The sequence below is a fragment of the Lepisosteus oculatus genome, unplaced genomic scaffold (assembly GCF_040954835.1).
Source record: "Lepisosteus oculatus isolate fLepOcu1 unplaced genomic scaffold, fLepOcu1.hap2 HAP2_SCAFFOLD_52, whole genome shotgun sequence".
Lineage (NCBI taxonomy): Eukaryota > Metazoa > Chordata > Actinopteri > Semionotiformes > Lepisosteidae > Lepisosteus > Lepisosteus oculatus.
In genome coordinates this window covers 1571262-1598994 of record NW_027168064.1, presented here as the reverse complement: position 1 = coordinate 1598994, position 27733 = coordinate 1571262, and the positions used below count along the sequence as shown (strand labels likewise).

General features: G+C 44.0%; 5 non-coding genes and 1 pseudogene across 5 annotated transcripts; 3 read left to right on the top strand and 3 right to left on the bottom strand.

Annotated features, from left to right (window-relative positions):
- The first annotated feature begins 4859 nt into the window (after positions 1–4859).
- On the top strand, positions 4860–4995 carry LOC138230815 (U1 spliceosomal RNA; annotated as a pseudogene).
- A 636-nt stretch (positions 4996–5631) lies between these two features.
- LOC138230986 (5S ribosomal RNA) lies at positions 5632–5750 on the bottom strand. Its single transcript, XR_011186571.1, has one exon. It is a non-coding gene; the product is annotated as a 5S ribosomal RNA (ribosomal RNA).
- Positions 5751–7041: 1291 nt separating this feature from the next.
- Positions 7042–7183, top strand: LOC138230843 (U4 spliceosomal RNA). Its single transcript, XR_011186437.1, has one exon. It is a non-coding gene; the product is annotated as a U4 spliceosomal RNA (small nuclear RNA).
- A 5434-nt stretch (positions 7184–12617) lies between these two features.
- Positions 12618–12688, bottom strand: trnag-gcc (transfer RNA glycine (anticodon GCC)). Its single transcript has one exon. It is a non-coding gene; the product is annotated as a tRNA-Gly (tRNA).
- Positions 12689–16869: 4181 nt separating this feature from the next.
- On the bottom strand, positions 16870–17011 carry LOC138230863 (U4 spliceosomal RNA). The gene has a single exon (XR_011186457.1). It is a non-coding gene; the product is annotated as a U4 spliceosomal RNA (small nuclear RNA).
- Positions 17012–24819: 7808 nt separating this feature from the next.
- On the top strand, positions 24820–24891 carry trnag-ucc (transfer RNA glycine (anticodon UCC)). The gene has a single exon. It is a non-coding gene; the product is annotated as a tRNA-Gly (tRNA).
- The last annotated feature ends 2842 nt before the right edge of the window (positions 24892–27733 follow it).

The window sequence follows — 27733 nt, the reverse complement described above, 5'->3', positions numbered from 1 at the left end:
GTGTTTGAGGCAAAAAGAGGCAAAGTTCCTGCACTTGAGAAGATCAACTTGCAGCCTCTGACACAGAGAGAGAGGAAAACGGTGCATGTTGTTATGTTCTCGGAACTGGCAAAGACAGAGGACATTCACACCTGGCTTAACCAGTACTGCACCGTCCACCATGGAACTGAGGTTAGAGATGTTGATGGTATAAAAACAGGAGCAAGGAAATTCGAGGTTCGCTTGCTACCGGACAGCGTAAATGGAGGCTTAAGGCACCTGCCCTCTACAATCCGGCTGGGCGCCTGCAATGGCTATGTGTTTTATGTGGGACAACCAAAGGTGTGTCGGCGCTGTGGTGCTGTGGGACACCTGGCATCGTCCTGCACTGTGAAATGCTGCAAGACCTGTGGCAAACAGGGACATTTAGCCTCTGACTGTTCAATGCTGCCAAAGTGCAATTTATGTGGCTCGGAAGGACACGTTTTTAAGAACTGCCCTCACGCCTACGCCAATAAACTCAAAATGAGAAAGGATGAGGCAGTGCTTGTTTCAGCCAAACCGGCCCGAAAATCCAAAGCAAACAACAAGTCAAACAAAGAACCCTTGTTGGACAAAGACTCTCAGCCTCCAGCCAGGATCAGTCCTGCTGTGGCTCCGGGGCTGGTGGAAGAGAAATCCACTACGCCCCCACAACCGCAGACTGCACCAGACAAGCACGAGGGTTTGAAAACCCCCGAGAACAGCGAGGACCCCTCCCCCACTCCTGCTCCTCAGAACGAGGGCCAGTGTGGGGCCCCCCGGTGGAGCGGGTCCAGCGAGGATACCCAGGATTCAGCGGAGCTGCTTTTCTCAGACTCTGCAAGTGCTACAGATGCCCTCCTCTCCTCCATCCAGTCCATCACGGAGGATCTGCAGCAGCTGGTGGGTGAGGGGGAAGAGGAGACTGGTGCATCGGCTGCACCCCTTTCCCCTCAGTGCTCCCAGGAGCTGGACTTGAGGAAAAGAAAAAATGACTCTGTTTTCTCCCCGAGCGAGGAGGAAGGAGAGCATGGCGATGGGGACAGCTGGAACCTCTCCACCCCTCCCTCTACCCCCTTCCTTGAAATGGACTCTGTGAACGCTTTTACTGCTGCCACCCTGATGAAGGCTCATTCAGAGGATGGCTGGCAGGAAATTGGTAAGAAGAAAAAGAAAAAGAAAAAGGTAACAGGTGAGACCGAAGAGAAATGTGTTTTGTAAAGACTGGTTCCACTTTCTTATGTAATATGGCTCTTAACATAATTTCTCTTAACACAAGAGGTATCAATGACAGAGTTAAATGCCAGTCTGTCTTTGATTACCTCCAGCAGAGAGAGGGAGATGTGTTGATGTTGCAGGAGTGTGCTTTAGCCTATCAAGAGAGGTATAAAAGTTTTGAAGATAGGTGGGATAAAGGGCCTTCTGTTTGGTCAGGGGACAATAACAACAGAGCCTCTGGCGTGGCCATTCTTTTCAAAGGATGGGCATTCAAATTGAAAAGTATTCAGAGGGTCATAGATGGCAGGTTGCTGTGTGTGGATGTGGAATGGGGGACCGTTAACCTGCGGCTAATCAATGTGTATTGCCCTACTGACGTAGGAGGAAGGGTGGAGCTACTCAAGGCACTCTCCCCCCTATTGTTATGCAGCACAGACGTGATAGTGGGAGGGGATTTTAATTGTATCTTAGAGCACACAGACAGGCAGTCTAGCTCGCCGATAAAATTGGATTCCAGCTCACTGGCCCTGCAAAACTTAGTTCAAGACTTTAAACTCTCAGACACATATAGATGTATATATCCCACAACAGCAGGATATACATGGTCAGGGAGGAATAGCAGCTCCAGAATTGACTATTGCTTTGTCTCAGAGAGAGTGAAAGTTGTTGGGGTCACTCTTCAGCCTGTCTTCTTCTCAGATCATCAGGCTTTAGGGTGTAGAGTGGAACTCCAGGGCGGGACTGTCTTTGGCCCAGGCCTCTGGAAACTCAACACAAAGCTGCTAGAGAACGAGGGGGTAGTATCCCGCTACAAGGAGAAACTATCACAGTGGCTGTCCTTGCAGTGTCTGTACGGGTCAGTAGGAGAGTGGTGGGAGGAGGTGAAGGTGAGGACAAAGGCCTTTTTCATGGCTGAGGGAAGGAAGGCTGCTGCCAGACGGAGAGGAGTGCTAGCCAGGAAACAGAGGCAGCTGCAGCGTCTCTACACGATGCTGCACAGTGGCTTCGATGTGCTCGAGGATATCGCCCTTTTAAAAAAGGACATCCGGAGCATAGCCGAAGAAAGTAGTCGAGGAGTGCTGTTAAGAAGCAGAGTGCAGTTCTTGGAAGAAAATGAGAAGTGTACTCGCTTCTTTTTCAGGAAAGTGGTAGGCTCCAAGACTGTCATGGAAAGTGTAGTTGATGAGGAGGGACGAGAGAGAACAGAGCCGAGTGCTATCCTCTCCTGCACCGAGGCCTTCTACTCAAGACTGTACAACTCTACAGAGGTAAAGGATGAAGATATTCATTTTTTTACCTCAAAGCTAGAAAACATTTTGAGTGAAGAAGATAGGGAAGTACTTGAGAGGGATTTGACAGTAGAAGAGCTGAGACAGGCTATGGAGAGCTTACAGAAGGGGAAAACTCCGGGTGCTGACGGGCTCCCTAAAGAATTTTATTGCACCTTTTGGGATCTGCTTCAGGATCCGCTACTGCTCCTATTCGAGGAAAGCTACAAGACAGAATTGCTGCCTGACTCCTTAAGAGAAGGCACTATCTCTCTCTTGTTTAAGAAAGGAGCAAAAAATGACATAAAGAACTGGAGACCCCTCAGCCTGTTAGGCGTGGACACTAAGATCCTGTCCAAAGCCCTTTTCCTGCGCCTACAAAATGTAGTGGCCTCACTGGTAGGGAAAGAACAGACTTGTGGGATAGCAGGACGCCTGATGAGCGACAACCTGGCCTTGTTGAGGGATGTCTGTCTGTACTCTGAGGATCGCTCCCTCCCTCTGTGCATTTTAGGTGTAGACCTAGAAAAGGCCTTTGACCGCCTAAACCGGCAGTACTTAACATCGGTACTTGAGCACATGAAGTTTGGCCCCATCATGAGAAAGTGGATTAACCTGCTGTACACAGGTAGCAACAGCAGAGTCATGGTTAATGGCAATAGATCACGCACCTTTGAAGTCTGTTCAGGGGTGAGGCAGGGCTGCCCATTATCCCCCTTGTTATTCGTTTTGGCTATGGAGCCCTTAGCCTGTGCCTTGCGCCAGGATCAGGCCATTAATGGGATACCAGTGCCTGGAAGTGGGGGAGGAGAGGTAAAGACATCTCTATACATGGATGACGTCACCCTGCTCCTCTCTGACAATGCCTCAATTAGCAGAGCTCTGCAGTGCTGTGATCGGTTCTCTTTGGCTTCCTCCGCAAAAATTAACACATCTAAGAGTGAGATTTTTTATCAGAACTGGAGGGAGCCAAAAGAAGGACATGATCTCAGGCTGCAAGAGAAGAGAATTAAGGTCCTGGGGGTGTATTTTGGAGAAGAGATGGGAACAGTAAATTGGCAGAACAAATTGCCAATCTTAAACAAAAAACTGATGCAATGGAAGGACCGAGACCTCACCATGACAGGGAAGGTGCTGGTCATCAAAGCCGAGCTCTTGCCTGTCTTGAATTTTCTGGCTTCTACCTTCCCAATCCCACACCGTGTTGCGGCGGTGCTGAGGAGATTGATGTTTCAATTTCTATGGGGTGGGAAGCAGGAAAGACTCAGAAGGGAAATAATGTACAGGCCGCTACCCTCAGGGGGGAAGTCTGTCCCAGATATTGCTACGAAGCTGCTGTGCATTTTCCTGGCCTCTGTGCTGAGAGGCTTTGCAACAGCACCTGCAGTGCGTACCTGGACTTATTTTTCCAGGCTCTGGGTAGGTAGGGAGGTGTTCAGAGTGTGGGGTGTCAGACCCAAGCTGGACGTCCCACTCTCTGACACATGCCCTGCAATTTATGGGACAGTTAAAAGTTTTCTAAGATCTCACCCAATTGGCCATATTCCCCTCCGAGATGTCAGCGTCCAAAAACTGGAAGATTTCGTAGCACCCCAGAACAATAGGCAGACCCCTGTGGGCATTTTAACATCAGCCCAAACAAGGAAGGTGTGGAAACACACATCCTCTAAATTTCTGTGCAACATTCACAGAGATTTAGCCTGGAGTGTCGTCCACCAGTGCTTACCGGTACGAACTTTCTTGTACCGTAGGGGCCTCACCCCCAGCCCTCGCTGCGTTAGGGTGGGCTGCGGCGAGGAGGAGACTGTGACCCATCTCCTGTGGTCCTGCTTTTTTGCTAAGGCCTTCTGGGCACAGTTTGAAGATTGGTTGCAGGCTCTCTCGCCCCAATTTACCCTGACCGCTGCTTTCATCATATACGGCATCTCTCCTGTCAAGCTTCCTCCTGACGTGTTTGACAGGATCTGGGCCGTGGTGAACAGTGGGAAAGACGCCCTGTGGAGAGTGAGGAACATGGGGCTGTTCAAAGGCATCGAGGTCCCAGTCAAGGCAGCAGGTAGCCTGGCCCTGTTCATCACCCGAGAGAACTATTACCTCAGAGATCTGTGGAGAGAAGGGAGGGAGGAAGCAGAAAATCTGTGGGAAATAGAGAGCATAGGTCAATATCTCAAGAAACTGTGAAAAACATTATCATGTTTAAATAAAGAATGTGATTTGCACCAGAAAAAAAGAAAATTGTTGCTATGTAACTGTTACCGTGTCAAAATGTAATGAGATGTGATCATATATACTGTTTTAAGTATGTATATTAATGTAAAGCTTTCTGATTTGGGATTTCCTGTATTTTTTTGTGAAAAGAAAATAAAGTTCTTAAAAATCGAATCGGTTCACCCAGGGCGAGGCTCGGCCATTGCACTCCGGCTGTGCTGACCCCTGCGAATTCCCCAAATGTGGGAATCTCGACTGCATAATTTCTGATAGTGGGGGACTGCGTTCGCGCTCTCCCCTGATGTGCTTGGTCCAAAATCAGATACGGGAGGGTTAGGACACCACGAGCTGCGTGGCTGCGGAAGGATCCCGGTTCGACAGGAGTGGACGCCGCTGCTGGTTCTCGCTGGCTTTTAGTTAGGGGTCCGGAGAAGCATCTCAAGCTAGTTCCACTACTCCTTCCGGACGTTCATTCCCTTTTCAAAGTCAGTCGTTTTGCTGTAGTCTGCGTTCTTTAGGCTGATTATCGAGGTTAGCCTTTATTTGGTCATGGGGGGCCTCGGTACTGTATGCTGAGTCTAAAGACAGTTTCACCCGTTTTCTGATTGATCGGTTCTGTACCAGTGCAGACATGTCAAACAGTGAATGGCTGTACCTCTATTGTATCCGTGCTCAATGAATGAAATCGGTAACAAATGAATATATGTCTAGTTATACGAAAAACGAGTGGTTTATCGACTCATCTTCATTTGCAGATTTAGAGGCAGCTTCGATATTCGTTTTACAGACGGGTTTTTTTTTTTGAATATGGGTCACACACATGCCACAGCAACAAAACATCTCTAGAGATGAGGCTATAGATCACCTTTCCATCCTGCAGGTTTTCCTCCCAAAGCCTACGGCACCAACGGCGACCCCTGCTGGCCGGGAGAGCAAAAGCTTACAGCACCTGGTATTCCCAGGCAGTCTCCCATCCAAGTACTAACCAGGCCCGACGCTGCTTAGCTTCCGAGATCAGACGAGATCGGGCATGTTCAGGGTGGTGTGGCCGTAAGCGAAAGCCCCGGCGCCTGACTCGCTACTTGAAGCTGTGTGTGGCGGGGGTTCCGTGCCCCCCGAGCGGGACTGAAGGATCGTTCGTGTGCAACTCTTTGGAAAGGAGCTGCTTTCCAAATCGCATTGCGTGCCTGGATGTTGGCGAATGCGCTCCCTTGTGTTGGCTCGTCCCGCACTGGAGGAGGACAAAGAATCTGCACGGAGGAGCACCAGGCAAGTCTTCAGTGCACAGCACTCTGGAAACATTTCGGGGCTGTCGCGTGTTTATTTCAGCACGTAAAGCGCACCGGTCCAACACTTCGGCCGGGCGCGCGGCGCCTCCGCCCTCTTGCTGCCCCTGCAGCTGCTTCACTTTTCCCTTTAGTTGCCATCGATTTTTTTGTAGTGCTATACATATACGATTGAGGTATCTTAGAGTTCTCCTTCGAAGACCCAGCACTCTCTTTTCTTTTCCCAGTGTTACTCATATCGGACTTTTTAAACCTAAAAAAAAATCGTTTTTTTTCTTTCAATTATAACTGAAGTTTAAACAACTAGTGTTAAGTCCTTATTTTTCTGTAGTCAAAAAAAGCAAAAATTAACATTCAGGTCATGAAAAACTCAAAAAAACTCCCCAACCACTAAACTTTACCTCCCACCTGAGCGCCATCTTGAACGCCCCTACCACCAGAGAATGCTCACGATTTCGGAAGCTGTCTCCGGGACGTGCTGATTCCACACATCCTGAATAAATCATGATATTGTTAGTTGCTGTAGCTAGACGTTCAAATGAGTTTCATGGCCAGATGGACTGTTTCCTCCAGCGGTATAATATTGCAGTGAGACAGCACGATGCCTGCAAGACCATGTCACGCTAAACGCCACAGATTGTGTTTGTCCGTTCGTGTCAGTCGTCCCGCAGCCACGGGAAGTGGGACACAAACATGCTGCAATGCTTTCAAGACGTTAGGATTTGTTTGTGCAACATCCAAGAGGAGTACTTGTGGCTTGAATGTGAACTGTAAGTGCCCGCCCCCTTTCCTCTGTAGTGCATGAGTTCCTCCCGGCATGCCCTTCGTCATTGTTCTGTCATCTTGTATTTAAAGGGTTGTATTTCTGCTGCTGAAAATAAGCAACGGTTTTCTCACAACGCCCTTTGTTCCCAACGGAGCCCTTGTCTGTCATGAAATTCTTCAAAACCTCAAGCTAGAAGAAGAAGAAGACGACAAATATGAAGCGTTATAGCAACGACATGCCATGACACGATCGATAACGATTTCCATAGGATCCCCGCGGTTGCCTGGCAACCGTCAGCTTTGCGCAGTGGCAGTATCGTAGCCTGTGAGGTTTAGCCGAGGCGTGATTATTGCTAGTTGAAAACTTTTCCCAATACCCCGCTTCCGCCGGTTTGCAATACAATCGGCGAAAGCAATTTTTGACAGTCTCGTCAGAGACTGAGCAAGGTGTTTAAAGACAGATTTGGTCACGGTGATATCATGGTAGAAAGAAACGAACTTGTTACGTGTCAACAGAAACGCTCTTTAGCTCTTTCAGCTTTATGCAGAGAACAGCGTCTGTCGAGATTACTTTTGTGTCAGCGCGAAACGCCCTGTGCTTGTCAGTATGATTTCATATTGCTCGTAGCGGCGCCTGGCTTTTGTCTGTCAAAAGTTAGGTTGCGCTTCTTCATGCTGCATCGTCGGCATGAGTGGAGCATTTTAAACGTCTGTACTTACTGCGCCCCATAAGAAATCGTTTGTCCCCATTCAAAAGAGATTGTGCGATGTCCTGCAGCGTTCGCAAAGCAAACCTTTGACAGTTTGAAAAGAGGAATTTATTCTGCTTCCTGTGCGTGCAGTAGTTACAAAGTTGAACGTCTTTACACGATCTGCTGCAGTTTTCAGTGGGTGGGCTTTGTCAAATGGCTTGGAAAAACGCACTGTGTTTCGGCTCGGGAAACATCATGAGCAGTGTCCTGCATGTTTTCTGTGTATAGCTGTCTTTTAACGCATACAGAATTCATTCGAAATCATTGATTTCTCCAATTAACAAGGGTCCCTTTTTGAACCTGCCAGAAGCATTCTTTCAATGTAACAGATTTACTCCGGGGAAGGGCAGCATGACATTGAGAGTAGCTCAAGCTTTCAGCACCTTTATCTGACTGCATGTATGCAGACACTGCTCAGAATCCCCTGTAAGATTCTCCTTCAATTACGTTTTGCAGTGCTTTAGCTCTTTCAAAAGGCTTCGCTTTGCTAGTCACAATCCAAGGCTCATGACAGCATTTGAAAACATTCGCAACTGCGTTGGCCGGGAATCGGACCTGGGTTAACTGCTTTGAAGGCAGCTATGCGCAACACTGGCTCGCTCCAGAATAAATCTCGCGTCGAGGGCATATTTTTTTCCATTTTACCGTGAGTCGGGCTCAGCTGCACAGAGGAGAGAGCAGAGCAATGAGGTCACGGGGACAGGGGAGTCACACGCTGGCGGTTTGAATACGCGGAAGATCACTGAGGGATCCACAGTATATGGACCCTCCGTGCGCCATCAGTCCGCACTCCGGACTCTGAATCCTGCCATCCGAGTTAAGATCTCGGCGGAACCTGAGGCGCAGTTCCTTCTTAAAACGTAATCTGGTGAGCATTTCTAGAATCGTACTTGTATAGATGCAGCCTTTAATGTGTTGCTAGGTTAAAATTGATGACTTCTTGTATTTCAGTAGGCAACTGCCCTCTTGATTTCGGATTTAATTTCTTTATTACAGGGGCGCTTTTATGAAGACAGAGTCATGTTCAGGTACTTTGCTTGATGGAGGAAGCTCATTTCGGACTCTGTGATCTGCTCACCTGGAAAGGTCTGCTATACTACTACAAGAGAGAAGTAGAGTCTGGAAGAAGGGACAATATTATGATGCTTTGGAAGATAATGTTTTTTTTTCTTATACTGAAAATGAAAGGTAGTTGTTTCTATATGGACTCAGTCTTTGGAATTTGTATATTTATATATTTCAGTGAACCCTCAGCCATTCCTTCTGTATTGTAATTCAGTTTCTCTTTTAAAATTCCTTCCCCACTTCTAGGACCTGCAGTTGCTGAACTCCACAATGGCTTCTATTGGAAAGTCTGTGACTGAGACCAAGTAAGTGTTCACTTTTTTATGAAACCATTATTTATTTAGGAGCAATGAGCAATTCTTATATAAATGCAATAAAATCATTATGCTCAAACTATGAGAGAGAAAATTAAGGATAATTTAAGAAATCAGTCTTAGCTTGTTTCTATACACAGATGGTATTATTTATTTTCAAAGGAAACCCGCGCGGATTCCCCTGGTGTGCAAGATGTACCTGAATACTCTTGATCAGCTTCCTGCTCACTTGAAGAGGGCGTGTATGAAGCACGCCACGGCAGAAAAGATCAGGATGGCCTCTCAACAGGCGAGGGAGGACATGATGAATCACCTGAAGAACGGGGTCATCGTGGATTACCACAGAATAGAGATCGTGTCTGGTGAGGCAAACAGGATAGTGGTTGTAAGACTGCTAGAGTCCTTGGGCCTTTTTGTACATGAGAAGCCTGAAGACACATTGGCAAGGTGAGATATTTTTAATCTGTAAGGCTTCTGTAGTTTCTTTTTGAAATCATTGTTACAACATATTATGTAAAAGCATGTTGAAAAGAATCTACCTGCATTCCAGCGGCCCTGAGCAAGAGGCCGCTGTCCAGGAGGAAGAGATGCCAGAGGCTGCTCTAGAAACTGAAACAGAAGCGGATAAGGAAGGGGAAGATGTGAGCTCTGAAGAACTCTATCAGCAGTAAGACTTTTTTATTTTTCAGATGTATCTATTTTTTACTAAAATTCTAATTTGTCTTATAGGTAAAAAATGTTTAAACCGGTGTTTTATATCCTTACAGGCCCTGAGTAGTTAAAAAGTATCAGCAGGCCGGAAGAGAGTGGCCCAAGCTGGACTCTATAGAAAGCACTCCCTGGATGCTCCTCTCCTGATTGGATTCAAACAGTACCTTACCAAGGATCTGGGAGTGGCAAATTATTCTCAGGAGGTATTTATTTTTTAAAGGCATTTAAAATTAAGCAATGGTATCTTCATTGTAAATGTTTTTATTTCTTAGCTTAAAATTCACCCATGTGAAATGATGTCAGCCATAAACATCATGACTCTATATTTCCTACCTGAATCTATTCTACTTAAATTATTACATTATACACAATTTGAGTTCATTTTAAAAAGTAAAAGGTAATGAAAGGAATGCATTTTCATAAGAAAGATAATACCGATATGCATGTGATAATCTTCCTTATATCATGTAGTGCATCATTTGGACACTTTGTGGGCTTCAAATACAAAGAAAATCATGTTCTATGGTACAAGATAAATACAAAACTTAAGCTTCTTTATAAAGCATAAGCAATCATTTATTACATCGCTTCTTGAATTAAATCTTTTGACAAGAGGTAAGACTTCTGTTACATTTAAACCCATGTTTAGCTGTGTTTTTTAGATTTAACTGAACCAATTTCTGTGTGTGATAATGTCCTTGAATTCTGACAACATCACACTAAATTACATGATATAAAACAGCTAATGTTTCTAGAGATAAAGTTTCTGAGATGCTTCTAATTACTTTTTATTACCAGGGACAGTTTAATTCACCTTGTACAGTACTGTAAGACCAAGATGCTTTTTTTAAAAGTTATTTAACATTTTATAGAACTTTGTCTACTATGGCAACATGATGTGCTTGGTGAAACTTGGAAAAATACTGCTTGGCCACTTATCTTAAGATAAAGATAGGATAAAGGTTTATCTTTTGCACCTACCTGACCCCCAGGGAAGGCCAATGCTTTCTAAGTTGATGGTTCCCTACAGTAGACTGTACTTTAATTTCAAAGGTAATGTATATTGACCCAAATCAGTTTTGGAATCCAATCTACTGACGAGATGGAGCACATCCTTTTTTCAGGATTTTAGCATCATACGTTTGGTATATTTAGTCCCTAATGCTGAAAGAAATGATCATAGAACATTTGGACACTTTGTGGGCTTGAAATACAAAGCAAATCATGTACTATGGTACAAGATAAATACAAAACTTAAGCTTTTATTTTAATTAGATTTGTTTATAAAGCATAAGCAATCATTTATTACATTAATATATGTGAAAATAACATTTTAGCATCATACGTTTAGTATATTTAGTCCCTAATGCTGAAAGAAATGATCATAGAACATGACATCTAACCTTACCTGCGGTGTTTTTAATCCCTATTGCTCAATGCACGGTGAAAGCATTCCATACATGTGTCTGACAATGAGGAATGGGCCCCTGAGACAGTCATTTGCCTGTTTCACAAATGATCGTATTTTACTAGAGATTCTGTTTGGGATTCAGATGTGCATTCGGACAGCAATCCCTTTCAAGAAATGATACGTTCTGGATGAGGTCAAAGGTGCTGGAACACTGTATCTAGGATGTGTTTGCAGAGACTGTGTGTCTCCTGCTTCAATGCAGTGATAAACAGATGTGCTCCTTTAATTTATTGGTACATGCCCAGGGCAGTAAGCAGTCTGAGGATTTATTTCCAGATGGCATAGAGCAGTGAAGCAGTGAAGTAGTGCAAAACACTGGATCATTATATTATTAGAATCTATTCTACTTAAATTATTACATTATACTCAATTTGAGTTCATTTTAAAAAGTAAAAGGTAATGAAAGGAATGCATTTTCATAAGAAAGATAATACCGATATGCATGTGATAATCTTCCTTATATCATGTAGTGCGTCATTTGGACACTTTGTGGGCTTGAAATACAAAGAAAATCATGTTCTATGGTACAAGATAAATACAAAACTTAAGCTTTTATTTTAATTAGATTTGTTTATAAAGCATAAGCAATCATTTATTACATTAATATATGTGGAAATAACATTTTAGCATCATATGTTTAGTATATTTAGTCCCTAATGCCGAAAGAAATGATCATTTGTTTAACATGCACGGGTCTGTCTCAAAGGATGCAGTACTCCTGAAGGGTCTCAAACCCTACATTTCGGATGCCTAGCTGTATCCCTCACATGTGGCACCTCAGAATGACTTCTAACCTTACCTGTGGTGTATTCAGTCCCTATTGCTCAATGCACGGTGTACATACTGCACACATGTGTCTTGAGAATGAGGAATGGGCCCCTGAGACAGTCATTTGCCTGTTTCACAAACAGGGACCTGGACCTAGACCTGGCCCGTAAAGGGCTCAAACCCGCGACCTTGGCGTTATTAGCACCACGCTCTAACCAACTGAGCTAACCGGCCTCACGACAGTGCTCCTCTCTGTGTTGCAAAAAATCAAACTCAGGGAATTTCTTTTGTCTTCCTTTGAATAGAAAGCCGTGTAATTCAGTGTACGGGCTTTCTCGTGCAGTTTCATGGTTCTTGTAACCCAAATCCTACACTGGCCTAAAGTGCCCCCCCATTTCACAGCATTTTTCAGCTGATTTAAAATGTACCTAAAGGAGAAGCATTATTGAAGACCATCAATTACCAAGAGCTTTTGTCAAAGGTTTTGGTGGTCATTTTGAATGACCACAGAGCGCTGTGACCTCGGTTTTACATCTCATCCAAAAGACAGCGCCCTTTTACAACACAGCATCTCCGTCACTATACTGGGGCATTGGGACCCGCACAGACCTCAGGGTGAGCACCCCCCCGCCGGCACCATTAACACCGCTTCCAGCTGGAAGCTTTGTTTTTCCCTGTAGCTCATCCTCATCCAGGTACTGACCTGGCTCACACCTGCTTAGCTTCAGTGGGTATTCAGTTGCGAGTTGCAAGGGGATGCAAGTGATGGAGCCGCTCGCTGCAAAAGCCACTGCATTGGCCGGGAATCGAACCCGTGCCTCCCGCGTGGCAAGCGAGAATTCTACCACTGAACCACCAATGCTCAGTGCCTGGGCCTTCAAAAAAGACGCTTTTTTGGTGCTCTGTGCAAAACGCGTCGACATCTGCTTCCAGCTGCAAAATGTCATTTGCGGACGCTGAAGAACTTATTTCCAAGGCAGCGGGTACAAGCGATTGGGCGTTTTAAAACCACCAGGAACAGCAAAGAGGCACGCTTCTTTGCTTGTGCCGAAACACACCGACTGAAGGCGGACAACGTAGTCGGCAGGATTGGAACCTGTGCGGGGAGACCCCAATGGATTTCTAGTCCATCGCCTTAACCACTCAGCCACGACTACAGCAAGCCCCACCGCCGCTGCGTTCTTGCTACAATCTTACCTGGATCGCGAGGCGCCGGCGGAAGCCTATTTCAAAGTCGTTCTCCGTTTCAAAAAAACATTTCCAAAATACAAGCCTTGCAGACAGACACGCCTCAGAGGACTTAAGGGTGGCTTCATGTCGGAATGATAAAGTCTCCCCGTCCGGACATGAAAATGCCACTTTGTTACACACAAAAAAAGAATCAACAACAGAGAAATGCCCACAAGCATTTGAAAAGCCGCACCACGTCGCACTTGAAATAGCTCTTACATTAGTGGTAGACACAGGAATCGCCTTTTTATTTACGCTCTTACCAACGCGATGGAAAGCAAAACAAAGCAAAGCAGAGCAAAACAAAACGAACAAACGAAAACCCTCACGTCCCGCACTTGCATATAACGCTGTTACGTGCCCAAGCGGTATTGTACGTCATCCTAGCACTGCACCCCGGGTCGTACGGTATATGGGAACGAGCACACGCCACGAATCGTCTCGAATCACTCCCTACAGCTGTAAGGCGCCTTGAAGCGTGCACCCCCAACATTCTTCTTTGCGCATCTGTGAAAGGTAAACTCTTGAGCAAACTCTGAACCAGCTCTAAGGAAACTAATCCGATTAGACGTTACTTTGACTCATCCTTTAAGGGACCCTTGTTAATTGGAGAAATCAATGATTTCGAATGAATTCTGTATGCGTTAAAAGACAGCTATACACAGAAAACATGCAGGACACTGCTCATGATGTTTCCCGAGCCGAAACACAGTGCATTTTTCCAAGCCATTTGACAAAGCCCGCCCACTGAAAACTGCAGCAGATCGTGTAAAGGCGTTCAACTTTGTAACTACTGCACGCACAGGAAGCAGAATAAATTCCTCTTTTCAAACTGTCAAAGGTTTGCTGCAGGACATCGCACAATCTCTTTTGAACGGGGACAAACGATTTCTTATGGGGCGCAGTAAGTACAGACGTTTATAAAGCTCCACTCATGCCGACGATGCAGCATGAAGAAGCGCAACCTAACGTTTGACAGACAAAAGCCGGGCGCCGCTACGAGCAATATGAAATCAAACTGACAGCACACGGCGTTTCGCGCTGACTCAAAAGTGATCTCGACAGACGATGTTCTCTGCATAACGCTGAAAGAGCTAAAGAGCGTTTCTGTTGAGACGTAACCCATTGGGCAAAAGACGTATAATATACGTCTATTAAACGCATATCTTAGACGTCTAAATGTGGTCTACAATTCGTCTAGAATGAAATTCTAATATACGTCTAAAGTTAAACGTCAATTATACGTCTATATTTAGACGTTCATTATACATAAATGGTTGGAGTTCTATTATACGGATAAATTTAGAGGACTATTATACATATATGGTTGGAGTTCCGGATAACTTTAGAGGTCTATTATACGTATATGGTTAGAGGTCTATTATACGGATAACATTAGAGGTCTATTATACGTATATGGGTAGAGGTCTATTATACATCAAAGATAGATTTTATAGGTGTAGAAACAAGTAAAACAAGCCAATGATTAGGTTTAGAAATGTATTCTGAAAATACACATTCACACCTGAAACATATGTATTTCAAATTATACATTGTATACAATCAATCAACAATCAACATATGGGCAATAATCATAAAAACACAACTAGTCTTAAACTTCAGCTACAAATTCTGGTAACATGGCAATATACAGTATAGTAATGACAAACACAAAACTAATTACATTAACACACTAACTCAAAACCACATTTTGATTCAAATATACATTTTAAAATGTACAACTTCTATATTTCCAAGAAAAAAATATTACATAAAATATAAAATATTGCAATGGAAGTTAAGACGATTTTTGTCCACTATTTGCAAACCCTGTCTAATTGTCCTAACAGTTAGAACCAAAAACCTATTATTTTCAGAGTCCAGATCTCCTGGCCCCCTGCCTTGCATATGCATTCTTCAAGTAACACATTGCGTGCTCCTTTATTTCTTTTTCTGTTGATGTAGGGTGGGACTTCAGCACCGCAGCTAGGAGAAAATTATATAATATTACTTCCCAAATAAATGATGATTAATATCTTCTTTAGTATAATCTAAAAAATGAACGGTTTACTAAGCTCAAAGCTGAAATAAATGTATAAAATTTGGCTTGCATCATAGCAGTTGAGCAATAAAGTCTGTCCTAATTAAAGAGTACCCAAAGTTTGAAAGTACAACATAGAATAAGAATAAGAGAAACGGCAAAACGATTTTGTGTCATCTTCCCCATTCACACTATTTTATGTGCCATTTTTTTGCTTATTCACATACTATTTTAATCAAAATAATATTAAGAAAGATCTGTATGTATTCAGATAGTATTATTATTGTTCATACTTACTCGTCAAAAGAGGATTGCTGAGATATTTTCGGATATACTTTTACGTTTGAAAAACGTGTCCAAAATGGTGACCAACGAATACTAGCAATGCATTGTGGTATATAACCGGAAAATATGCTGGGTTCGATATTTTCTCAACGTATGCGTTTATTAATGTTGTCGATATTATGGTTGAAATTTAACATTGATAATACATCGCTGCTATGAGCTGATGTGCAATTTTAACGCATGCAATAAGTAAGGATCGGTCACTGTTGTATGGTATTATATATAATGACATTATGGAATAGGATGGGGACAGGCCTGGCATCACGGGGGGAGGGGGGAATGTCGCCCCTTCAGTTTTGGGCAAAAAGTTTTACCTAACTTAATTTGCACCCTAAAAAAATAGTTGTACTTTGTCAATGGTCAGACAACACTAAATGACACGAACAGTCACTCAGTCTGTTTGATAGGCAGGAGGGCTATCCGTCCAGGAACTGCACATATTATTGAGTGTCAACATTACGATCCTGTTTGCTCAGGTGGACCGATTCCTTGCAGTAGTTTATCATTATACTTAAAATCGTTTTATAACTAGGACTAGTTATAGCAGTCTGTGCTTTCTGTTGGTTTTACAACATTTTTTTCTTAACGATTCAGAACGTCCATGTAGCTGCAAAAATGAACGCTTATGGTACTTTTCGCTCCAGGCAATACAAACCTTGAGAGTGACGAAAAATGTGAAACTAAACTTCATCGCAAATACCAGATTGCTAGTCGTTATCTTCTATCATGAAGCACTAATCAATGGCATAGCTGCGAGATTTCATTTGGGTAGCTGCACCGTACAGCTCCGTTTCAACTGAAATATCACTCCCCCCTCAGAATTTCAGACGCCCCCCTACAGATTTTTCCTCGGGCACCGCGCACTGATGGGGGACTTTTGTCAAGAAAATAAAAATAGAAACTCTATAGGCACTCAAACATTTTACTGTTTTTTTTCAGGCAGGTGGCAAGACCCCCTCAGCAAAACCCTTGTATGCCAAGCTGTGGGCATTGATTGTGTGCCGCAACTAGGAGTATACGGCACTCTGCACAGTGTACGAAGTAAATTATTTTCGCAGTAATTAATTTATTATATTTACTATATTTATTATACACGTGTAAATTAATTGCTGCGAAAATAATTTACTTCGTACACTGTGCAGAGTGCCGTATACTCCTAGTTGCGGCACACACGATACATACAGTAAAAAGCCTCAGGCACTGTGTTAGATGTGTTTTCGACGTTATATATGCGTTTGTTAATGTCGTCAATTTTACGGTTGCAATTCGACGTTGATTATACTTCGAGGCGACGTATATATACGTATAGCCGTAATTTCACCGTAAATATACGTATATTCGACGAATCAATGCCCACTGGGAACAAGCTCGCTTCTTTCTACCATGATGTCACCATGACCAAATCTGTCTTTAAACACCTTGCTCAGTCTCTAACGAGACTGTCAAAAATTGCTTTTGCCGATTGTATTGCAAACCGGCGGAAGCGGGGTATTGGGAAAAGTTTTCAACTAGCAATAATCCCGCCTCGGCTAAACCTCACAGGCTACGATACTGCCACTGCGCAAAGCTGACGGTTGCCAGGCAACCGCGGGGATCCTATGGAAATCGTTATCAATCGTCTCATGGCATGTCGTTGCTGTAACGCTTCATATTTGTCGTCTTCTTCTAGCTTGAGGTTTTGAAGAATTTCATGACAGACAAGGGCTCCGTTGGGAACAAAGAAACCCGTTGATTCTTTTCAGCAGCAGAAATACAACCCTTTAAATACAAGATGACAGAACAATGACGAAGGGCATGCCGGGAGGAACTCATGCACTACAGAGGAAAGGGGGCGGGCACGTACAGTTCACATTCAAGCCACAAGTACTCTTCTCGGATGTTGCACAAACAAATCCTAACGTCTTGAAAGCATTGCGGCATGTTTGTGTCCCACTTCCCGTGGCTGCAGGATGACTGACATGAACGGACAAACACAATCTGTGGCGTTTAGCGTGACATAGTCTTGCAGGCATCGTGCTGTCTCACTGCAATACTATACCGCTGGAGGAAACAGTCCATCTGGCCATGAAACTCATTTGAACGTCTAGCTACAGCAACTAACAATATCATGATTTATTCAGGATGTGTGGAATCAGCACGTCCCGGAGACAGCTTCCGAAATCGTGAGCATTCTCTGGTGGTAGGGGCGTTCAAGATGGCGCTCAGGTGGGAGGTAAAGTTTAGTGGTTGAGGATTTTTTTTGAGTTTTTCATGACCTGAATGTTAATTTTTGCTTTTTTTGACTACAGAAAAATAAGGACTTAACACTACTTGTTTAAACTTCAGTTATAATTGAAAGAAAAAAAAACGTTTTTTTTTAGGTTTAAGAATTTCGATATGAGTAACACTGGGAAAAGAAAAGAGAGTGCTGGGTCTTCGAAGGAGAAGTCTAAGAAACCTCAATCGTATATGTATAGCACTACAAGAAAATTGATGGCAACTAAAGGGAAAAGTGAAGCAGCTGGAGGGGACGTGGAAAGAGTGCTGGAGATGCGCTCGTACGCGAGCGTTCGCAGCCCAAGTGAGACTCAGCTGCCAGAGGAAGAGCCGGAGTCCCTGCCCAGCACACCTGTGAAAACCCCGGCAGCCAAGAGAGGAAGGGGCGACCTGACGCTGGAGGAGCTCCAGACCAACATCTTCAACATGATGGCACAGAGCATGGGTGAGCTGAAGGAAATGATTTGATCTAATACAGTCGCAATCGAAAGTCTTAAAAAGTCCATGGACTGTGTGTTTAAAGAGGTTGAAGACTTAAAGAGTGAAGTAAAAGTTCTTAAACAAGTAAATACCAAACAAGAAAAGATATGTAGATAGATACCGTCGATGATGGAATTTAAAATTATTTGGAGTTAAAGAGGAACGTGATAAGGACCTTGTTGCAACAGTGAAGGGTATCTGTAAAAGGACCCTGCCGGACCAGGAGGACGTAATATCGGCCATTGACTTTGTTCACAGGCTCGGGAGAGCGAACATGTCTGGGCAAGTGCGCCCCAGATCGATTATAATACAGTTCACCAAGAGGACGGCGAGGGACATGCTGTGGCGAGTGGCGAGGGAGAATGAGTATTTGAATGGGAACAAACTGAGGTTTGCAGAGGACCTGTCTGCCGCGGACAGGAGTACCAGGAACCAGCTGTGGCCCCAGGTTGAAGCTGCCAGAAGAGAGGGGAGGAGAGCCTACTTTGTGGGAGCGAGGGCCTTTGTGGATGGGAAGGAGATTTGCTCCCAGTGACTGCTCAGTTAATGATTATGTTTGGTTATATTTGTTATACCAGTATATACTAGTGTTTCTTTAGTGTTAGTTTGGAATGGTGTAGTTAAGTGTTAAGGACTGTTATAGTTCTGGTTGTTGTAACAGAAGAAATAAGGTTCTTGATCCCGAGATGAAGTAAAACAGATGAGTTTATTGCATGCAAGGAACAATAAAGCCAAAGTCTTGTTTCCCGCAAGAAACAACAAAACCGAAGTATTGTTCCACGTACTGTTACAAACTTTTGGGTTATATAGTGTTTTCTTCTCCGTTTCTGACGTCACTCGCTCTGATGGTAAAGAGGGGGGTTCATGGTATTTGGCCAGTTTACGATGTTCTGGGCAAATGGTCAGTTTAACATTACACCCAGGGGGGTTCCTAGCTTGCATCTGCAATCCTTATCAGTTAACCCCCTTTCCTGCCATAAACCCCAGCTTGTGACTTAGAAGTCTAAACCCCCTACAGAAAGGATTAAATTCAAACCCCCGTCTTCACATCTTTCTTCATTCCCCCCTTATAAAATATGGCATACGTCAGTGTAGCCTATTTTTATAAATACAATGTCAGGGCAGATCTTTCCTTTCTTGGCGAACAGGTATGTATTGCCATGTCATTGTACGTTCCACGGTTATAGCAAGATGTGATACATTTTTTTGTGAATGTGATGATTACAATTATACATATAAACAATACTACTCCTACGGATAAACACTATAAAAAGGTTCCACCCCAGGCCCCAAACACAGACTTTACCCATACTGAAATTTCTGTCCCTCATTGTAAATGTGTTGGGCCAGATCTGAGATGTGCTCAGAATTTTCAGGAATATATGTGCAGCATTCAGTGCCAATTACTGCACAAGTTCCTCCTTGGGCCGCCAGTACATAATCTAAAGCTAGTCGGTTCTGCATGGCCACTGTTCTGAGGGCTACCATTTCATCATTAACAGCCTTCAGACTAGATGAGGTAGAATTTGCTAATTCTTCTAAAGTCGAGGCCATTTGAATTAACTCTCGACTCAGAAAGTTCATGCCGGCTTGTGGAAATATTATACCTAAATAATATTCCCAATCAGCCAATTTTCTTTGTGGTCTGTGGTTAGGTCCGAAGGGGCTGTGGATTTGAACACGGATATGAGGAACCACATATCCTAAATAACATGAGCCAGACCACTGGGCTGGCAACCATGGGTAGGCTCGTTTTCCACAAATGAAATATGTTCCGTTTGGCGCTCCCCATGCCTCTGAAAATAAGAAACTTATACCGAATTGTGGGGTGTGCCGATCCCATCCTGGAATTTGGAAGGTAGAGGTGGATATATTTGCAGCGATGGTAAGGTTGCAACGACTCCATCCAACCAAGTGCAGACCATTAGTGTGCTGAAAACATATGTTTCCCTCACGTTCCTTATTTAGAGTCAGGTATGGTGGTGTATGGCTTCTGTTATATTTAGGAGCGTAAGAGCCTGTGAAACTCGTGGGCTCTAAGCCTCGCTCCTGTAGATATTGTAATGTTGTGCAGGTTAAAGTCGTGTTATGGCAACCCCCATAGTTTGTCATATTAAAATTTCCTAAATTATCCCTCCAAATGATCATGCCTATGACTTCCTCGCGACGCCAAGGAATGGCTCCCATAGGAAGTCCTCCCTGTACATATTTGGGTAATGCGGCACACACCCAGCAGGCACTTTGGTTGGTTTTCTTAGCTAGGATAGGAGAGGCCTAAAAAGGAATTAATTCCATGTTCTCCTTTGTGGGAGAGATGATCATTAATTCCTGCGGAACATAGTCCTACAGCAACAATTATTGTTATAAACAGAAATGATTTCATTCTGAGTCTGTAAATGGGGATGAGGCTCGTCGGCAGTGTGGCGCGTGGATCCAGCGATCTTTTCCTTCCACTCGAACCGCAGACTCGGTTGTCAACAGGATCTGGTAGGGTCCGTCCCACCTGGGCTGGAGAACCTGTGAAGGAAATTTCCTGATCCACACCCACTCTCCTGGGATGAGGTCGTGCCCTCCTTCAGGTGGTGGTCCCCACGCCTCCAGGACCTGCTCGCGGGCTCCTTGTGTGGCCTCTGTCAGCAACTTGCAATAATACAAAGGAATGGTTGATCCATCTGAGGAAACCCCAGTCTCAGCACCTGTAAGAGAACTTGATTCAAATTATTAAAGGCGGCTTTTGCTGCGGGAACCAAGGCAATCTTGTCCTTGTACTGCACTCCCCCCTTAAGCAGATCTGTTAAGAGTTGTGCTCACCCTGTAAAAAACATTGCACCCAGGCCCTGTTAAAATTTCACAATGCTAGACACAAAAGGGCCTTATCATAACTGCTTCTATTAGACACTCTAAAGCTGAAGCAACTCAGACTTGTGGGTTTCCTCGTCAGGGGAAGCACTCAGAATACCATCAACATACTGAGTGATCACAGCCAGTTGAAGCCACGTGATACCCTGTTCTGCATAGTCATTCTTTGTAATGCATAATATTCCAACCCAATAGATCTGGAATAAAACCACCCATTAAAATCTGGTACTCGGCAAGTAAAACTTGCTGTCCCAATACTCCTGTGGCCTCCTGCCATCTTCCCATATACATTGCTCTATAGTACACTGTTGAACAGAGGAGTGAAACAAGCAGGACAGTAGTGCTCCAGTATCCCCTAACAGAGAAACCAACACTCCATTAACAGTACATTTTTATCCACTGGACTGGGACAGACTTAGGGAGGCTACAAGGGATTTACAGGATCTAATCGTTAGGTAAACAGATTTTCTCACAAGACGTTATTCTCCCCAGTCTCGATTCTAAACCTACACCGTTTCAGCATGTCTGGTTTCGAGACATTCGAATAAAACCAAATTGTTTCCATTATTGCAACTAATTGTATAAATTACAATTTATAATAATTTATAATAATACAAAAACTGTTTAACTACTTTTACGTCCACCTGCACTGTACTTATACGTTTCAGACGCTCTTATATTTTCCAATCTCCTTAAGTTGATTTTCGTCAAGTCTCTTTAGTTACGTCTCTAGCCAGTCCCGCTGGCTAAACACACTCACACCGTCATTTAGTATACCAAAACTCACAGTTACACACATACATGCCGGCACACAAATTCATAAAACACACATACACATCGAGAATATATTTTTCTCTTCGTAATACAATGTGCTGTATTCTTGTTTTACTTCTACATGAATCCTTTTAATTCCTGAAGCGCACTCCAGGTTCGCTGCATTTCTAATTTCGGGTGCGGTACTTTAGCCCACCGGTCAATATCTTACGGTTTTGGATTTGATCGTATGGGGGAAATCAGGGAAGGTAGGTGCGATTGCAGACCCCCTCGACGGGGTGCGAGACAGTGTTAGAGTGGCACTGTCATCAACGGCGCCAGCCCCTGCTACATCAAGTCCTTTCCCACTTCGAGTGAGAGTACAGATCTGCGGGCGCCCTCCCTCTAACAGGGGAGACCCTGATCCGTCTTTATCACACTCATACCAAGTGTTATCCCAATCAGACCCCCCTTCTCCATATGGCCACTGAGGGAATTGATCCCAATTATTTTCGTTTCCTGCCTGTTTGTTCCCCTGTGGGAGAGCAGGATATAACTTAGTCGCTGGCTGCAGCACATTAACCAGTGCAGCGTGACCAGGAGTTAATTCCTTCTTTAGTTTCTCATTCTCCTGTACTGCCTCTTTTAGCTTTTTTTCTATACTCTTTCGTAGCGATTAAAATATCTTTTCTTCCGGGTTTTTGTTTTCCCCGTAAACACACTTTTAAGTCACATCCCAATTTCTTTTTTTTTTTTCTCATGTATCTGCCACCACTGGTGCCGGCCGTGCACCAGGGTGGGAGCTACATGCTTGTGCTTTTGCCAATCAATACTCATATATGCTTTCTTTACAGGCGTCTTCGCCCCCAAATTCCCTCTGACAAACTCAGCTTTTTCCATATTTTTCTCCTTCTTTTCCGTCAACTTACACTTTTCCGATATTTAAACGGACCCTTCCACCACTTTCTCAAACCATCAGTTAGCGCACATGTTCGGTCTCTTTAAGATTTACTTTTGTCGTGTGTGAGGTAACAGCTCATTCAGTAGGGGGATGTTTTCACTTGGAAAAACCTGTGCATTACTGCACTCATTCAGCCAAGGGCGTCTGTTACCTCCAGATCTAAATGCCTCTCCGAGACTTTAGAGAGGACTTACACCGCACTGTTCACAGGTAAGAAACGAGACCTCGAAAACCCCCTTTCTTGATCAGTAATTCACCATCCCCAGAACGCCAGCATCGCTGCTTTTGCCCCGGGGTGGACTTACGCACTGAGCTCAATCAGGGCGATTCTCGGGTCTCAACGTCCTTTAAATCCTGCTACTTAATGCTTTGCTCTTTATTATGAGGTGTGTTTATGTTAGTGTCGTGCGTGTGTATATGTATTTCACAAACAAGGAAAACACCAAAAACATACATACATATATCTCTTCTACTCCTGTTTCCTTTAAAACAAAAAAAAAAACCACGCCACGCCAGAAACCACGCCACTCCAATCTGTGCACGATCAAGGCGTAGCTAATCTCAGGACCCCGGGCGTAATTAAAGCCCACACCAATCCTGGATTATACGTGCATTTAATGCACCACTCAGCTCCAGAACCCCGGGCGCAATTAAGGCCCACACCGATCCCGAGCCACAGAACTCCGGGTGCAATTAAGACCCAAACCAGTTCTGACCTTCAGAACTCCGGGTGCAATTAAGACCCACACCAGTCCTGAACTACGTGCATTTAATGCACCACTTGCTCTAGAACCCCGGGCGCAATTAAGGCCCACACCGATTCTGAGCCTCAGAACTCCGGGTGCAATTAAGACCCAAACCAGTTCTGACCTTCAGAACTCTGGGTGCAATTAAGACCCACACCAGTCCTGAACTTCACGGTAAGGGTCCAAAACCCGTTAAAAACTCCACGCGCAATTAAGGCATACACCAGCTTCGAACGCCTGTACACAATACCGCGGAACCCCTGCCAGACCAAATTCTGGGCTTACAGCAACCAACCCATTACATACACCGGTGCCTTCCCCGGGCCAGAGGAATTCAGAAACTCACGTTTACTCCGTCATCTCGGGCGATTCTCGCAGGGAGCAGAGATTTCCCAATCGGTCAGAGAGAGTCGGGACTTTTAAATAAAAGAGGAGTCCTTACCTCTTAGTTATGTGCGCGCTGACCGTCTCTCCTGCCGATGGGAAGTTCTGCGCCTTCTGGAGCATCCGCCGACTACGCCAAATTTGTTGTAACAGAAGAAATAAGGTTCTTGATCCCGAGATGAAGTAAAACAGATGAGTTTATTGCATGCAAGGAACAATAAAGCCGAAGTCTTGTTTCCCGCAAGAAACAACAAAACCGAAGTATTGTTCCACGTACTGTTACAAACTTTTGGGTTATATAGTGTTTTCTTCTCCGTTTCTGACGTCACTCGGTCTGATGGTAAAGAGGGGGGTTCATGGTATTTGGCCAGTTTACGATGTTCTGGGCAAATGGTCAGTTTAACATTACACCCAGGGGGGTTCCTAGCTTGCATCTGCAATCCTTATCAGTTAACCCCCTTTCCTGCCATAAACCCCAGCTTGTGACTTAGAAGTCTAAACCCCCTACAGAAAGGATTAAATTCAAACCCCCGTCTTCACATCTTTCTTCATGGTTCTTTGAAAAACTCAATAGTTTAGACAGTCTTAGAGTTAGTTATTTGCTTTTCATGAATGCCAGAGGTACTCGAAATGTTGTTAAAAGAAAAACTGTGTGCTGAGTTTTATTTTTTACAGGAAACGCATGCATGTTGAAACTAAAGTTTATAAATAATTGAGAAATATTAAAGCAAGGAAAATATGATACGTGTAAAATATACAATTTGATCACATAATTACTTAATTACCTCTGGTAGTTAAATGCTTTTTTCTGCTGCGTTTTTTTTCTCTTGTACATGACTCTGATCCTCTTGTTGTATTTGTATTTGTAAATTCTGTTTAATAAAAAAAAATTAAAAAAAGCATTCTCTGGTGGTGTCCTGCAGGCTTCCTGTGGGTGTGCGTTGGTGGTATAGTGGTGAGCATAGCTGCCTTCCAAGCAGTTGACCCGGGTTCGATTCCCGGCCAATGCAGTGGCGAATGTTTTCAAATGCTGTCATGAGCCTTGGATTGTGACTAGCAAAGCAAAGCCTTTTGAAAGAGCTAAAGCACTGAAAAACGGAATTGAGGGAGAATCTTACAGGGGATTCTGAGCGGTGTCTGCATACACGCAGTCCGATACGGGTGCTGAAAGCTTGAGCTACTCTCAATGTCGTGCTGGCTTTCCCCGGAGTAAATCTGTTACATTGAAAGAATGCTTCTCGCAGGTTCAAAAAGGGACCCTTGTTAATTGGAGAAATCAATGATTTCGAATGAATTCTGTATGCGTTAAAAGACAGCTATACACAGAAAACATGCAGGACACTGCTCATGATGTTTCCCGAGCCGAAACACAGTGCGTTTTTTCAAGCCATCTGACAAAGCCCGCCCACTGAAAACTGCAGCAGATCGTGTAAAGACGTTCAACTTTGTAACTACTGCACGCACAGGAAGCAGAATAAATTCCTCTTTTCAAACTGTCAAAGGTTTGCTTTACTAACGCCGCAGGACATCGCACAATCTCTTTTGAACAGGGACAAACGATTTCTTATGGGGCGCAGTAAGTACTGTTACTGTCACTGCTCGATACCGACGTTGGCCTACTATACCATGTTCAGCCACTGCTAGAAAATGTACGGCTCTAGCACCGGAGCAAACAACAGGAGGGCCGATGTCGAACAGGCACACGTGTCAGACATGGAGAGCGATGAGAATGGGATTCGAACCCATGCCTGCAGAGCACAATGGATTAGCAGTCCATCACCTTAACCACTCAGCCACCTTGTCGATGAAACTGGGCTGTCCGGACATGGGTTGGCGCGCTCCAGATGATCTTTTTCTTTTTTTCCCCACATACTCGAGGGTCATTTTCCTGTTCCACATGTGATTTCAACATTTTCCTTGGGAGATGTCAAGCCAGCAAGCCACTGCTGTGGTTCAGTGGCCAGTGTGGAGTTCAGTGGCCCTGTTTACACAGAAAGCACATTGAGCTCCTTGGACATGAAAAGTTCCAGATAAAAGCCATTTGTCATCCTTTCTCTTGGTGTCGATGTTGCTATTGTATGTAAAGGTGGCAACTTGCTCAGCGAGCAGGCGGAGCACACACCGAATGCAGATGTGTCTGAGTGGTGTGTCCAAGTGGCTGCAAAAGGACAACACTCCTGGGGCCCCGTGGCTTAGTTGGTTAAAGCGCCTGTCTAGTAAACAGGAGATCCCCGCCTACGGCTAGACTTAATTAAATGCAAGTATTCATTTCCTGTCTTTAACACGACTTGTTTTTCTTAAAATGGATGCAACTTGCAAAACATGAAACACAAGCCTTGCTAATCAGCGCTAGCAGCTGGCAAAAAAAAGGAGTCAGCTATTTTTTTTTCTTTAACCTTAACCCTGCTAACGGAGAAGAGTTAAACGACCGAGTCTATGCAGCTTAAACGGTGCGCAAGTCGGGTTCTTAGCTGAAAGGGTGGTAAATCACGCTCACCCCAGTCCTTAATCTTTTAAAGAGGATACAAAATTGAACCTAGTCGCCACATCACATACATCCTGTTAAATGATAAAAAGGTAACATCTATCCTCGCTCCAGAGTAAATCTCACGTTGAGGGCATCTTTTTTTTCACTTTACCGTGAGTCGGGCTCGGCTGCACAGAGGAGAGAGCAGAGCAATGAGGTCACAGGGACAGGGGAGTCACACGCTGGCGGTTTGAATACGCGGAAGATCACTGAGGGATCCACAGTATGTGGACCCTCCGTTCGCCATCAGTCCACACTCCGGACTCTGAATCCTGCCATCCGATTTAAGATCTCGGCGGAACCTGTGGCGCAGTTCCTTCTTAAAACGTAATCTGGTGAGCATTTCTAGAATCGCACTTGTATAGATGCAGCCTTTAATGTGTTGCTAGGTTAAAATTGATGACTTCTTGTATTTCAGTAGGCAACTGCCCTCTTGATTTTGGATTTAATTTCTTTATTACAGGGGCGCTTTTATGAAGACAGAGTCATGTTCAGGTACTTTGCTTGATGGAGGAAGCTCATTTCGGACTCTGTGATCTGCTCACCTGGAAAGGTCTGCTGTACTACTACAAGAGAGAAGTAGGGTCTGGAAGAAGGGACAATTTTATGATGCTTTGGAAGATAGTTTTTTTTTTCTTATACTGAAAATGAAAAGTAGTTGTTTCTATATGGACTCAGTCTTTGGAATTTGTATATTTATACATTTCAGTGAACCCTCAGCCATTCCTTCTGTATTGTAATTCAATTTCTCTTTTAAAATTCCTTCCCCACTTCTTGGACCTGCAGTTGCTGAACTCCACAATGGCTTCTATTGGAAAGTCTGTGACTGAGACCATTATTTATTTAGGAGCAATGAGCAATTCTTATATAAATGCAATAAAATCATTATGCTCAAACTATGAGAGAGAATTTTAAGGATAATTTAAGAAATCAGTCTTAGCTTGTTTCTATACACAGATGGTATTATTTATTTTCAAAGGAAACCCGCGAGGATTCCCCTGGTGTGCAAGATGTGCCTGAATACTTTTGATCAGCTTCCTGCTCACTTCAAGAGGGCGTGTATGAAGCACGCCACGGCAGAAGAGATCAGGTGGCCTCTCAACAGGCGAGGGAGGACATGATGAATCACCTGAAGAACGGGGTCATCATGGATTACCACAGAATAGAGATCAAAGGACACTTTGTGGGCTTGAAATACAAAGAAAATCATGTTCTATGGGACAAGATAAATACAAAACTTAAGCTTTTATTTTAATTAGATTTATTTATAAAGCATAAGCAATCATTTATTACATTAATATATGTGAAAATAACATTTTAGCATC